Raw genomic sequence first — 14,133 nt, forward strand, 5'->3', positions numbered from 1 at the left:
ATGTATGCTTATTACCACAATCTATATGTATGCTGATTAACACATACTAGATGCTTAATAATAATAATAATACTATATGAAAAAAAGAAAATAAAAGAAAAAAAACTATGCCGACGGCAAAGCCGTCGGCATAGGTGCGGCCAGGGCAGATGGACAGCGCCGCGGATCGATGACGTGTCGGCTATGCCGACGGCTGCCATCGGCATAGCTCCTGGTCGGTGCGCTCTAGATCGGTGACGTGTCACTCGTATATATGCCGACGGCCACCCGTCACGGCCGTCGGCATAGATTTGACGTCGTTAGCCGGCCGTGATGACAGTTGTCAGCGGGCCCGCATCTATGCCGACGGCAGCTGTAGGCGTATTCTGGGATAAGCTGACGGCCTATATATGCCGACGGCTGCTGTCAGCGTAGACGCGGATAGCCCGACGGCCATTGTACGCCGACGGCCAGGAGCTAGCTGACGGCATAGCTCGGACTAGGCCGACGGTAGCCGTCGGCATCTATTTGGCTGTCGGCGTAGAGCCCTGTTCCGGTAGTGCCCCCAGATGATCCACGAACGGAAGGATCTGGGAACAAGATCGGCTCCTCCTTGAAATCCCGCTGACCTCTCGTACTGACAACCGGAAGGAAAGGATAACCTGCTAAATCTATAGAACAATCCTCTGCCACCCGAGCGTAATTGATAATCTTAATAAAAAAGGAAACTGAAACACCATAAATACGCCGTTTCCAAGTAATAGCAGTGTAATTTTCTCTATTGTCTTCACAGTAATTAAAATCCAGTGTTTCCAAAGGTAAAATCGCTGACATAGTCGCTCCCCACTGATTCCTCTCTCTACCATTCAATCCAGAAGAAGGGTTTACCAATTGATTAGGGAACAAATACACATCCTGCGCTATCCCCATATTTTCCCCCAGAACACAATCCGCTAAATCCGTGGATGTCATGGCGCAATTGGTCCCGATCGGATCTTCCCCATATGGAATGGAGGGGATCTCACCTGCCAAGTTACGGATCAAATCCATCGCTCTTTCTCTTGAATGCTGCAGGCACCGCTCCCGATTCTTCGCCCGCCTGAAAATACGCCTTGATCTCGTCCGAAACTCCTTCCATTCCTGCCCGCTGAAGAGACCCCCCGACGAGGCCGGCTCCAGGAAGGGGTCCCCCTTTTTCCGGCGGGACCGCCGGCGCCGAGGCCGCCATTCGCTCACTCACTCTGGATCTCCGTCGCCGCCAGATCGCCTAACGAGTTACGAAAGCTTACGTAACTTTCCTCGTTCCTTCTCCTGTCTTAATAATACTAACTAGATGACCCGGTGCGCCAAATGGCGCAGAGACCTGTTTGAAACTATGTTCGCGTTGAAAATATTTGCCTTTTGTAGTAACTTTATGTTTGATCAAGGATAGAGACCATGTCAAACCTGAAGTATTCTGAACGTGTATTTGGACAATGTGCCATTTGGCTCTGTTACCCAAGGTGCAAGGTCCAAATTCAAGCATCAAGGGTAATGATTCTAAACCTTTTATAACAAAAATCTTTGCGTTTGTTAGTAACTTCGAGTTTTAGCAAGCACCGAGGGTAATAATTCTAAACCTTTTATATGAAAAATTAAGGAATATCTATGTTCAAACTATATACTTTAGCATGTGAAACAAATAAAAACCAAAAATCTACATGATATGGTATATAGGCATGGTTTAAAGGTCTTTTCGGCTTTTGCTATGTTGGATGCTCTATGATGAGTAAAAGAACCTAACTATTTATCTCAGATCAAATGCTATAGATTTCACACGGAACTCATGCGACCCACTGACATTTGCTGGGCTAGGCCTAACCAGTGAAAAGGGGTTGTCAAGGAGAATATGATATACTCCCTCCGTTCCTAAATGCAAGTCTTTGTAGAGATTTCACTATGAACCACATACGGATGTATATAGATGCATTTTAAGTTTAGATTCATTCATTTTGCTCCGTATGTAGTCTACCTAATGAAATCCATACAAAGACTTATATTTAGGAACGGAGGGAGTATATATTTTTGTGGATATTGGGGGTGAGTGTATCACCACATCATTTGCTGATTTAGGAGAGGCCACAACGGGGTGTCTGTCATCAACTGATACCGAGCCTAGTGAGCGACTATAAGTGAACTTCATGAAAGAAAACTTAAGTTCAAAAAAATCGTAAAGAAAACTTTGCTTGACTGAAAAGGAAACTTTACGCTAGAGAATGTACTGAAACAACATGTAAAGAACACAGCAGATAAAGTTTGGCAAGGCTACTCGAGCAGAGATTTGACAAACGCTCTAGCAAGGTTGATTCTCTGCTTCTATATAATTATTATCTGCTTCCTGCGTGTTACATACATAGAATTTGCTTCATACCACTTGAAGAGATTACACAAACGCTTTGGCAAGGCTACTTGACCAGCCAAAGGCTCTAGTTTTTAAACCATGCCTACATCATAGCACTTTGTCTTTGTCTGGTTAAGCCGGCAGCGGTCAGAGAAGCTACATCTGCAGTGTCATTGTCAACCTAACACAACAAAAAGAAATTCAGGTACATCAAAGAAAGATGAGTGTATACAAGAAACAAAAGGCAGAAAAGGAGCAGCCCAAGGCTAAGCTGATCGGCGTCTTGATTTTGATTTCTCTTGATAGGATTGGTGAATAAAACACGTGTGGCACCATGGGTATTGCAAGATGATTTACTATTGAAGAGAGAAAAAGCATGAATCAAAGATTTAGTACAAAAAAGCAAGACGAATTGAAATCAAAAGCCAAGTCCAGACATGGTACCATGCACCTGCAGCTGAAGGGGTAGCCTTGTTCATTTTTTAAGTCGGTGTCCATGACTACATAAACAAATGCAGATGGTCAGAAAAGAAATAAGTTGGAGACCAGCAAGTTGTGTGGATCAGCACAAATGTAGGAAACACAGCTTATTTATATACCTCAGTTGGTGGTGGATCATCACAGACGCAGAGCATCATAAGAGTATACTGAAACAAAGCTAGTGCATCAATAGTGAGAAAGGAAGGGAGAAAACCTTGGTGAACAGACCAAGGAAGAAGCGCATGTGGTCAGAACTAAAAAAATCATATAGCCTACTCCAACATGGCTGAATAGATGGATCCCAAGAAAAAAAATACAAATCTACAACAACACAGCCGGATATCAAGATTCTTAGAAAGAATGCATAAACTAAAAAGCCCAAAAAGAATCATATCCCATTCCAAAAGTACTATATAAACATATCAACACTGTCAAGACAAACGTGTAAACCATAAGACCAAACAAACAATCTGACCCATGAACAAATAAAGAACACCACTAACATGACCCAACATACAAATAGCCATCAAGCATGCCCAAAATATAACTCATTTTAACCTCCTCAAAAGATTGCCTAATTGAATGGGAAAATAAAATAGCTATATCTGTCGGATAGCAAAGTTATGTAGACCCGACTCAGCTGGCCACGGACAAAGAGAACTTTGAAACCAAGATTTCTTCCCTGTCAGCTCGTGCACTACTATAACATGTGAGTAGGAACAGGATGACACCAGGTTGCAATCAAGGACCACTGAATTATGAGAATAAAAAATAAGTAAAAGAAACTACATACTGAGAAAACCCCAACAATTCGGCAATCCATTCCAAGACACGATAAATTCACAAGCCCAATTAGCATTATACCTCACAGCCGGAACAACAGTGGTCACAACACTTCCATATGCTGGCACAGAGCATCCAACTCTCAGTCCGCAACCTACATCCACCCGAGCAGAACCAGGTCAAACAAACAGGGAAGGGGGAAAAGAGAAAACTTCAAACAGGCTGCAAAAGGCTCATACCGAGACGAAGAGTTGAGTATGGACAGGTTGAGTGTAAGCTCGTGCACCAGCTGCGGTCCTCGTCGCCCACCCAAATGGGTCGCCATCCACTGGACCACCGTATGAGCCGCCTATGACGCTAGGCTGTCGTTGAGTCGCGAAAGAGGGTGTTGAGCGCGGCCGTCGCTGTGTCACCTCAGGATGCCGGTGAGGCCGGGTTCAAATAAGTACATACTATGTTTGATTGGATAAGCACCAACACAGAACAATAGTACACTGCTGTCATATAGCCAACCAATTACAATAGGAATTTGGTGTGGCGTAACTGGATAGTGAGCATGGTGGACAAACGCATGTGTTAACGTGATCTATATAGATACTCACAATCACAGTGCACCGCCCATCACTGTCATAGATGATCTCATCATCCAGGAACAAAGTCTTAATTATATTCCAACCATCATGGTGATGTAAGCAGTAGTATAGAAGTCTGAACCTGATTTGCTATAAAACTCATTCTTCTATCGGCAATGTTGCGATCTTCCAAGTAAAAAAATACTCTCGACTCCAAAGACTAACAACCAGCCTTTGCTTTACAGTAGAGAAATCGACACAGAAAAACTGAAAAAACCACACTTGTCTAACCTACTGTCAAAAAAGAGCATGTGCATAACCCATATATCCTAATAGTAACGCTACATCATGCAGGTTCATTAGAGTATTGATCATCATTCTTACTCCAGTATTCAACACCAACAATGAGTCTGCACCTACACCTTGACATACCCCTGCATGCAATCAATCTTAGCTCAATGCAACAGAGCATAGCTCCACAAGCAGATACAACACTGATACTGTAGGTGCAGAGAAAAAGTAGAAGTAGAAATAAAGTAGGTGCATAATTTAAATGTAAGTACAGAAATGAAGGTGAAGTATTAGTAGAAGCAGAAATAAACTTTAGATGCAGTAATCAAACTAAGTAGGTACTCCCTCCGTGCCTGGAAAGAAAACGTATAAGTTTGTTGGATTAACTTGGTCAAACTTTACATTATTTGACTTTGACCAAAATTGATATGCCTTCTTTTCAAGAACAGAGGGAGTACAATTAAATGTAAATATGAAATGGCGTTGTGTAAATTAACAAAGTGAGATGCAGGTATATAACAAAATAAATAATTTCTGTCATGATCCCATTATAGCAGATACATCATCAGCATAGGCTGGACTGGCAACATTCCAACCTAAATTTTTATGCAAGGTGAGAAACTAAACCAACCATGTGGAAGACAAAGAAATCAAACTTGCAATCTAGAAAACATGTTTGAGACATAATCATAGAGTAGAAATGTAGTTTTTTTACGACCCTAGGGAACTAATATGCGCAGTAGCAAACATCAATAAGCCAATCAACAGATAATATTCAAGAGGCAGAAAGGTAGAAGTAGAACCATGAGAGATTTTGTGCATGAGGTAGAACCAAAAATTCAAGAGGCAGCAAATGGCTTTGGATTTACTCTGAAACCGAGCATGTGCGATAGACTACATAATCTTTTTTTCCAGGAATCAGGATTGCATGCTCAACACACTATAATCTCAAAATACTTTGCAGCAAAGAAAACAAATACTCCCTCTGTAAAGAAATATAAGAGTGTTTAGATCACTAAAGATCACTACTTTAGTGATCTAAACGCTCTTATATTTCTTTACGGAAGGAGTATATGGTAGGAAAGTCGAGCCTTGGCCCAGTGAGACGGGAGGCATAGCTCGATGAGAGAAAAATTGCATAGAACATCCACACACTATTGTTCCATACTTCCATGGGCCATGGCCATATCTCTATGGTGGTTGCAGACTTGAGTCCTCCTTTACTAAACCTTTTGTATCTATCTAGCCTGCAAATCAGAGAATAGAAAGACGTCATTGAGCACTTTAGATAAAATTGCATTGGCACAGGCAATACCTAAGACTACACTCTGTAGAGTGCTAGTAGGTTAGAGACATTGGCACAGCTAATTGTATATTATCAAGCACTGATAGGACCTATCTGAATAGCAGAATAACTTCCACAATGAAAAGAACCGACACTTATATTATTGCAAGCCAAATGAACAGATGTAGGAAATCATAATTTGTAGCAAAAGCAAGCTAAATATTCAAACAGAGGATGGCTGATGTCATGGATCAATGAAATAAGTACGTAAAAAAACTAATGTTAATGAATAGGAGGTAAATCTGCACCTGAGATTGAAGAAAGGAAATAGGATGAGTTCATCTTTTATCTGCAGTAGCACATTTAGAAATAACCAGTCTCTTCCTCAATCGTGCAAGTACCCAGGAAAAAAACACTTCCAGCTCATTGGTGAGCAACCTTACTGAAGCTCCTACAAATAGAAAAATGCTGATTTTAGGAGGGGAAATGACAGCAATAACTATCAGGCATAGCTCGCTATAAAGTTGGTACCATTTGTGCATTTAATACTGAGAGCAGTTGCAGCGATAAACAAAATACACAGGAGTATATAAAAGCAGGTCAGTGTACACTAAAATACATCTCTACATGAAAACAAAAGCATGCAAAAATGTAAGTGAACAATTTAACTGTATTTCCTCTGCTTGAGAAACATTTCTCAGCTTTAATGATAAAAAATACCAGGATAAGAAAATTAGGATCAGAGGAAGCTACCATGCGAAGCAACTTTATCTTGATATCAGTGAAAACCAAAGCCTGAAAAATGGAAGAGCGCAGCATAACTGTATTCCTCTGCTTGAGAAATAGCTTCTTATTCAAGCGAAATGCCAAACATCTAGCACAACAGGACACTATAATTATTTTTTAAAGAATGATATCACACAAACAAAATATATATATCCAAACAACATATATACACGCAGAATGGTGAATGCGCCCGATAAAAATGTGAAGAGTGACTGGATACTTTCCCTAAACACATGTTGTTAAACCAACACTTGATCTGAAATAGCAACCTTTGGTCTTACATTAGGTACTTCTCATCTCTAACAAATAATGGCTGTCCATCTAAAACTGAAAGGAGGCTCAACTCTAGGAAATACCTAATCAACCAGGAAGCCTGCTTCTGTTTGCTTGTCCTCTTCCCAGTTGCTCCGCGCCATTCTACAACCACAACAACCCTGGGAAAACAAGGAGAAATCAGCGGAGGAACCAAGTGAATCAAGCAGGAAGCGAAAGGTATCATAGACTTTGCGATCTCATTGCTCTGCTCTTGTTGCTGTTGCCGAGATGTCGAGCTGGACACCTGCCATGCGCCTGGCCAATGTCCCTGAGCCCTTCACAAGGAGAGTTCCAAGCCTCGCACCTCCTTCCTCCCCGATGTCCACCGAGTGACTGACAAAAGCAACACCACCAAACCTTGTTCTTATAAAATCACAAATTTATGAGGATAACACACAAGAACTCCTACCCGAAGAGGGAGAGAACGGGAAGGTCGATGGAGAGGGAGGCTCGAAGGCTATGGCAGAGGTAAGGACGCCAGGGAGGGGGCGGGGAAAAGGGGGGGCGCGAGTTTGACGGCGGCGAGCGAGCCACGCCACCATGACCACGGCCTCCTCCTCCTCATGCATCTGCCCCCTGCCACCACGACTATCTCCGTACCCGGACCTCGGGGAGGATGAATCTGGAGAGTAGCTAGTGGGCGCCGGCTGGGGGGAGCGGTCGGAGAGGCTCTGGCCCGGGTAGCAAACAGGGGAGCCGGCGTCGAGGGAAGAGGAGAGGAGGGGCGGCGTGGGGGAGAGGAGGAGACGAGCGGGGAGAGAGGAGCCGGCTTCGTTGCTTCTTTTTACCCCTCGTCGGTCTAGGGTTCGATGCTTTCCTTACCCAGAATTGGGCAAAAGGCATGCCATTCTCTCGACCCCACACATAATGAGGCCCACTCGTCATCCACTCGCAAAGCAGCCGTGAACGTGGAAAAAAACCAACGGCTGACCAATTGCCAGCAGTCAAAAAAGAGCACAGTAAAAAAATCGCACGGGCCAACGAGCTTCGCGCGTGCGGAGGCCTCAGGTTGGCGGGTAGTCTAGCAGGCTTTATATGTTAGATAATGCTACTACTCTGAATTTCTGACCTAGCTAATGGAGAAGTGTTGTTGCCGCGGCCTTCTCCCTCACTCACCGGAGCTCTACCTCTCTCTCTCTCTCTGGCTCCTCAAAGAAGAAGAGGATAGGAGGAAGAAGGACACAAAGACACAGGTATTTTCCTCGCGCACGTACGCAACCCGCCGCACGAACGGTGTCCTTTTTCCTTGAGCACGAACTCAACTCCTAACCAGCGATACACAGAGGCCAGCCAAGCTTTATATGCGCGCTAGTATGCACGCACTCGCCCATGCCCCGCGCCCCACGCCGTACCTGGCTCGCGCTCCCGTCGTGCCCATACGTAGACGACGCGGCCACCCTCCGGCTCCATCGCCAACTGACCAACGCATGCACGCACACACGCCGGCCACTAACCAGCTAACCCATGCACGCACTAACAACCCGCTAGCCAACTACATGCACGTCGGACCATGCCTGGACTATGGCCGGACTATGGCCAGACACACTACACACACATGCACGACGCGCCCGGGCCACCGCGGCTTATTCGTCTAACATTCACCCCCTAAGCCTTGGCTTAGAGAAGTCCGCCATCTTCAACGCCGGCGTCCGCCATCAGCGCGCGCTCTGCTGACGACTCCCTTCGTAGCTGGGGCAGTCACGCTTGAAGTGCCCGCGCTCACCACACTTGTAGCAGCACCCGCGCTTGTTGTCGCCGCTCCCCGATGCCACGCTGCGCCCGTCGTCGTCGCCCCGTGCTCCGCCTTGCTGCCGCTTGCACGCCCGCCACTGCGCCGCCGTGAACAGGAGCTATCCATCCGCCCGCTCGCCGTTGTCCTGCCATCAACGCCGAACTAGCTCGTCGATCTCGCGCAGCCGCCAGAGCGCTTCGTCGAACGCCATTGTCGTCACGTCTTGGAACTGCTCGATGTCGGCGACGACGGGGAAGAGCCGATCCGGCACCGTATCCAGCAGCTTCTTGACGAGCGTCGCGTCGTCCAGCCTCTCCCCGAGGTTGGCGTACCTCGCCGCTATCGCCGCGAGCCTCCCACCGTACACGTCGAGCTCCTCGCCATCCGCCATCTTTAGGTGGTCGAACTCACCGCGCAGCGTCGCTAGCCTCGCCGTGCAGACCCGATCGGCGCCGACGAACCTCACCTTCAGGGAGTCCCATACCTCCCTGGCAGTGAGATTCGTCGCCACCTGCAGCAGAACATCCCCCGGCAACGTCCCGAGCAGCAACGCGCGCGCCGTCTTGTCCTTCCGCGTGTTCACCGCCGCGTCGCCCGGCGCCACTGCCTCCCACACGGTGTGAATGTCGAGGATCGCCTGCGCCTTGATGGCCAAGACTGTGTAGTTGTCCGCGGTCAGCATTGGTGTCGCCATTGTCGCCGATCCGCCCGTGCCGCCGCCGTGTGGGACGAGCGCCATTGTCACCGGTGATCGTCCGAACAGAACCTCTGTATACCAATTGTTGTTGCCGCGGCCTTGTCCCTCACTCGCCGGAGCTCTACCCCTCTCTCTCTCTTTGGCTCCTCGGGGAAGAAGAGGATAGGAGGAAGAAGAAGGACACAAAGACACAGGTATTTTTCTGGCGCACGTACACCACCCGCCGCACGAACGGCGTCCTTTTTCCTTGAGCACGAACTCAACTCCTAACCAGCGATACACAGAGGCCAGCCAAGCTTTATACGCGCGCTCGTACGCACGCACTCGCCCACGCCCCGCGCCCCACGCTGTACCTGGCTCGCACTTCCGTCGCGCCCGTAAGCAGACGACGCGGCCACCCAACAGCCCTTGACGCGGTCACCCTCCGGCTCCATCGCCAACTGACCGCACACACGCCAGCCACTAACCAGCTAATCCATGCACACACTAACAACCCGCTAGCCAACTACATGCACGTGGGACCATGCCTGGACTATGGCCGGACTATGGCCAGACACACTACACACACGCACGACGCGCCCCCAGCCGCCGCAGCTTATTCGTCTAACTAGAAGAACAACTGTACGCCATAGCCGCGTGTGTGTTTTTGATGGATTAATTAGGGGATGCCAACAAGACATGAATTTAACAGATGCGGTACATGAGAATTGAGAAGAAAATGAACTATCAAACGCAATTAAAGATGCTTTTTCTGTGTAGAACTATAGTTGATCGTTTCTGAAACTAAAGAAAAGATTTCATATTCCCTCGCAGTAATTTTGCTAGGACTGTGTAGACCCAGAAGGAGTATACTTACTACTTCTTTCGTTTTGGTATACTAGGCTGAGGCTCATCTCAAAATATGGCATATTCATAAATACAAGGCTTGGCTCACGAACAACGATGTCCTGCAGCTCACCTAACCATCACTCCACTTGATCGGACACAAACCAGCGTCCTCAAGTACATGAGTTCCAGAAGGCGGCGGGCTTGTATACCGCTGGAATCAACAGATAGTGGGGTGAGCTTGTGTGGGATTGAGATTTGGACCGGGGCGAGATCGCAGAACGGGAGGATCGACAATGTTGGTAGTGGCATGTGGCCATCGCTCCTCTTGACCAGACACATACGAGCGTCCTTCATAATATGAGTTGCAGAAGGCGGCGGTCTTTTTTACACCGCTGCTATTTTGGATGGGTTCTTGTTCACCGCTGGAATCGGCATATCATTGGGTGAGCTTGGGTGGGATGAGATAGCAGACACAGGATCGACAACATTGGTTGTGGCATGTCTGCCTGCCTTTAAGATTTTGAAAAAGATTATGGATATAGATGTATTCTACATATCTGTATATATGCATGTGTTCAAAATATTGAAGAAAAAAATTCATACATATATATATATATATATACACGTATTCCACATATGTGTAAATTTACATTTGGAGATACTCTTTTTTCAAGAATCATTTTGAGATTCTTTAACATGTGAGTTGCACAAAATGAAAAAGACATGTTTTGTTGATTTGAAATAGTAAGATACTTAAGATGTCTCCTAATGAAAATCTGCACATACGGTCGAATACATCTATATCAGGCCCGGTCATGAGATTTCGGTGGCCCGGGACAAGATAAGAAAAGGGGGCCCTAAAGCCAAGAGTACTATGTTTTTTTTTCTATTCCAATTGCAAATTAATACTCATTTTACACTAATTTATCTTGCATTGTCATCACAACTATTCAAAAAGAAAAAAGGCACATAAAAGTTGGTCGCTCTTTTCAATCGGTACTTATATATTTTTTAACTCTTTTCAATCGATACTTATATTGTTTCGCTACGTTATTCTTCAACAGTAACTATAGCTAATTCCTCAAAATCCCTAGAAGTACTTTTTTTTATTTCTGGGGAAGCAGTAGAAGACTTTTTCTAGGACTCAATCAGCTCATATGCATGTACTTTTTTTCTCTCTTTGTCGGATGGATACTTTCCAACTAAATTAATAGCATTCTTGCTAAGTAGCACACACATATGATACAAGAAATTAAGAATACTGCTAATTGAACAAAAAAGGCCAAGAAAGAGGCATGGAACAAGGTACCTTGATGGCTAGAAAATAGAAATTGCAAGATTTTGCTGCTCCATACGAGTCACGAACAGAAATCCCAGTTTCTCATTTCTATTCCCAAATAATCAGGAAATTGATGTGTGAGAAGGATGTGTACGAGTATTAAAATTTCATGAACCGAACAATCATACAAGACTATATAAAAAGAAGAGGAGGTTGATGGAATGTTGAAAATCGCATTACCTTCCTCCACTAATCGCGTCCAGCAGCCGAAAATCACAATTAGACGATGAGGGTGACATGACGTTGAACTTGGCATTGGTATGGCCGATTCGTTGCCAATTTTGGAAGAGAGGAAATAGAAAGACGAGAACACCAATCGCGTGAGGTAAGGCCGGAATTAATCGGTCTGCTACCGTTCTTTCCATTTTTGATTGAGAATTAATTAATCAATCTGTTACATGGGAAATAATTCTTTCCTAAACATCAACATGTAAAAATCAGTCGCTCTGTTATATGGCAAATAATTATTTTCCTTTTTCAGAATCAGGCGATCTGTCAACACGGGAAATGTTATTTCCAAAAAATTACAATTTTTCCTAAACATCACACACGTAAGATAACCAAGCCATCGGGGCCCCTTCCTACTCCAGGGCCCGGGGCGGCCGCCCCCCCTCAGGGTCTATATACACATGTCGTATTGCTAGTAGGATTTCTACAATAAGTTTTACCCGGCTCTGGCGAGGGAGGGACAATGACGATGGCGTGCCCCCGGCTTGCTTTAGCGCTTGTAGTCACCGCTAGGTGGTCTGCGTCTGCCTATCTTGATATAATTTTTATTATTTCTGGTGTATGTTCTATTTCCATAAATGAAAATGAATAGATCGAAAATTTCTTGCAAAAAAAAATCTACAGTAAGAAAAAAATGTAAATAACTAGCGGTCATGCACACCGTTTATAGTGGCTTATAACACGGAAAACGGGAAAAAGAGGCATGTTATGGAGGATACATAATTTATATGTGCAAGGACCACATATAAGGCATGTATGATACAGCTTAAGAAAGAGGTACCGAGTCATGCAGAATTAGAAGTCAGTCTCTCTGGAAAACATAATTAGTCATGAGATACATGTTTGACAATGGCTTAGAGTGGCAAAGAAGAGAATAGAAGAGTGGTCCTCGATCCGAAAAACATATCTCGCCCGGCCCGCTCCCGCGAGGGGGGCGGGATACCCTAACTTCGTTGCCGCCACCACCTCCCGCCCTTGACTCCTCTCCCTCGCCGCCTCCAGGGCATGCTGCCGGGCTGGTCTCCCCTCCCGTGAGGCGGATCATGGCGGGGTGGCCCCCTCGGGCGGTGGCGCCGCCAGCTTCCTCGGCTACGCTGGAGGCTGGTGGAGGCGGCGTGGAGGGCTGCTGGGCGACGAGCGTGGACTGGCCTTGGGTCCAACTGGCTTCGGCAACGCAATTTGCGATTGCTCCGGCGGACTAGGGCTCGCGACCGGTGGTCATGTTGCGGGTTCTCCCTGTGGGTGTGGAGGCCGGGCTACGGTAGGTTGGTGGTGGCTTGGGTGTGGTCGGCGGCGAGGTGGCCTCATGCGCGGAGCCGAGTTGTGGCGGGGTTACCAGAATGGCTACTAGGTGGCCGAAGTTGTCGGCTGCCATGTATAACCCCCATCGTTGGGCCGGCATCAGTTTTCACTGTGTACTGGTGTTGGCAGTAGGCCGGCGGCGTGGACAAGCCGCCGGTTAGGAGTTTCACATAATCCTCCTGCCCGCGGTTCGTGGCTCCTTGCGCGTGGTTGGGTCCACTACTATAGTAAATCCTCGTAGTAGGGCGGGTGCCCGCGCTACTACTACGGTGCTACATCTAACTTGTAGTAGTAGCGCGGCTGCCCCGCGCTACATCTACGTCTGTTAGTAGTAGCGTGGGTGCCTCATGCAGGTGGTCATGATGCGGCTGCCCCGTGCATGTTTTCAATGGCAGCAATGGTTCGATCCAACGACGACAGGGGTTGCCGAAGCTGCGGAAGGACAGGGGCAGACCAGATCCAAAGTCGGCTGCTTTAATTTAGAGGGCCTAGATCCATGGACGATCAAGGCGGCGGCTTGGGGCTACTCTTTCCAGCCAAGGCAGCGAGCTCCTGGTCATCCATGGTGACGACCTGCATAGGAAAGGACATGTGAGGGTATGTCAAACCAGAGGGGGAGAGAGAAAAAGACGAATGAGGGAGAGAGGAAGGAGATGGAGGTAGCAGCGGGATTGGTCGCCGGTGGTGAGGTGCTCTGGTGTGGTGGCATGGATTTGTATAATAATGCTTTTTGGAGTAATTCTAATACCTTTTCTCTCATAATATGCAAGGTATGCATAAAGGGAAAGAATTCTGGCAGCTGGAAATCTGGACCTGAAAAAGTTACGTCCAGCTACCTATTGTGCACAACTCCAAATGAGCTGAAACTTTCCGAGGATTTTTTATGAAATATTTAAGAATTATTGGAGTAAATAACTTCCAGAGGAGGGCCACCAGGTGGGCCCAACCCACCTGGGCGCGCCAGGAGGCCAGGCGCGCCTTGGTGGGTGTTGCCCTCCTCGGCCCACCTCCGGTGCCCATCTTCAGTATATAAGTCATTTTGACCTAGAAAAAATCAGGGAAGGACTTTCGAGACGAAGCGCCACTGCCTCGAGGCGGAACTTGGGCAGGAGCATTTTTGCTCTCCGGCGGAGCGA

General features: G+C 46.6%; 1 long non-coding RNA gene across 3 annotated transcripts; it reads right to left on the reverse strand.

The window, feature by feature from the left end:
- Nucleotides 1–2,251: 2,251 nt before the first annotated feature.
- LOC123162991 (uncharacterized) lies at nucleotides 2,252–7,648 on the reverse strand. 3 transcript variants are annotated; one of them, XR_006481628.1, is made up of 7 exons: nucleotides 7,281–7,648; nucleotides 6,913–7,204; nucleotides 6,524–6,644; nucleotides 6,079–6,221; nucleotides 3,862–5,732; nucleotides 2,959–3,776; nucleotides 2,252–2,859 (listed from the first exon to the last, which is right to left on the reverse strand). It is a non-coding gene; the product is annotated as an uncharacterized lncRNA (long non-coding RNA). The 3 variants fall into 3 exon arrangements; XR_006481627.1 differs by lacking the exon at nucleotides 6,524–6,644 and having other exon boundaries at nucleotides 2,254–2,715; nucleotides 2,804–2,859; XR_006481626.1 differs by lacking the exon at nucleotides 6,524–6,644 and having other exon boundaries at nucleotides 2,254–2,859.
- Between the last annotated feature and the right edge of the window lie 6,485 nt (nucleotides 7,649–14,133).

The sequence above is a fragment of the Triticum aestivum genome, chromosome 7B (genome assembly GCF_018294505.1).
Source record: "Triticum aestivum cultivar Chinese Spring chromosome 7B, IWGSC CS RefSeq v2.1, whole genome shotgun sequence".
NCBI classification, from domain to species: Eukaryota; Viridiplantae; Streptophyta; class Magnoliopsida; order Poales; family Poaceae; genus Triticum; species Triticum aestivum.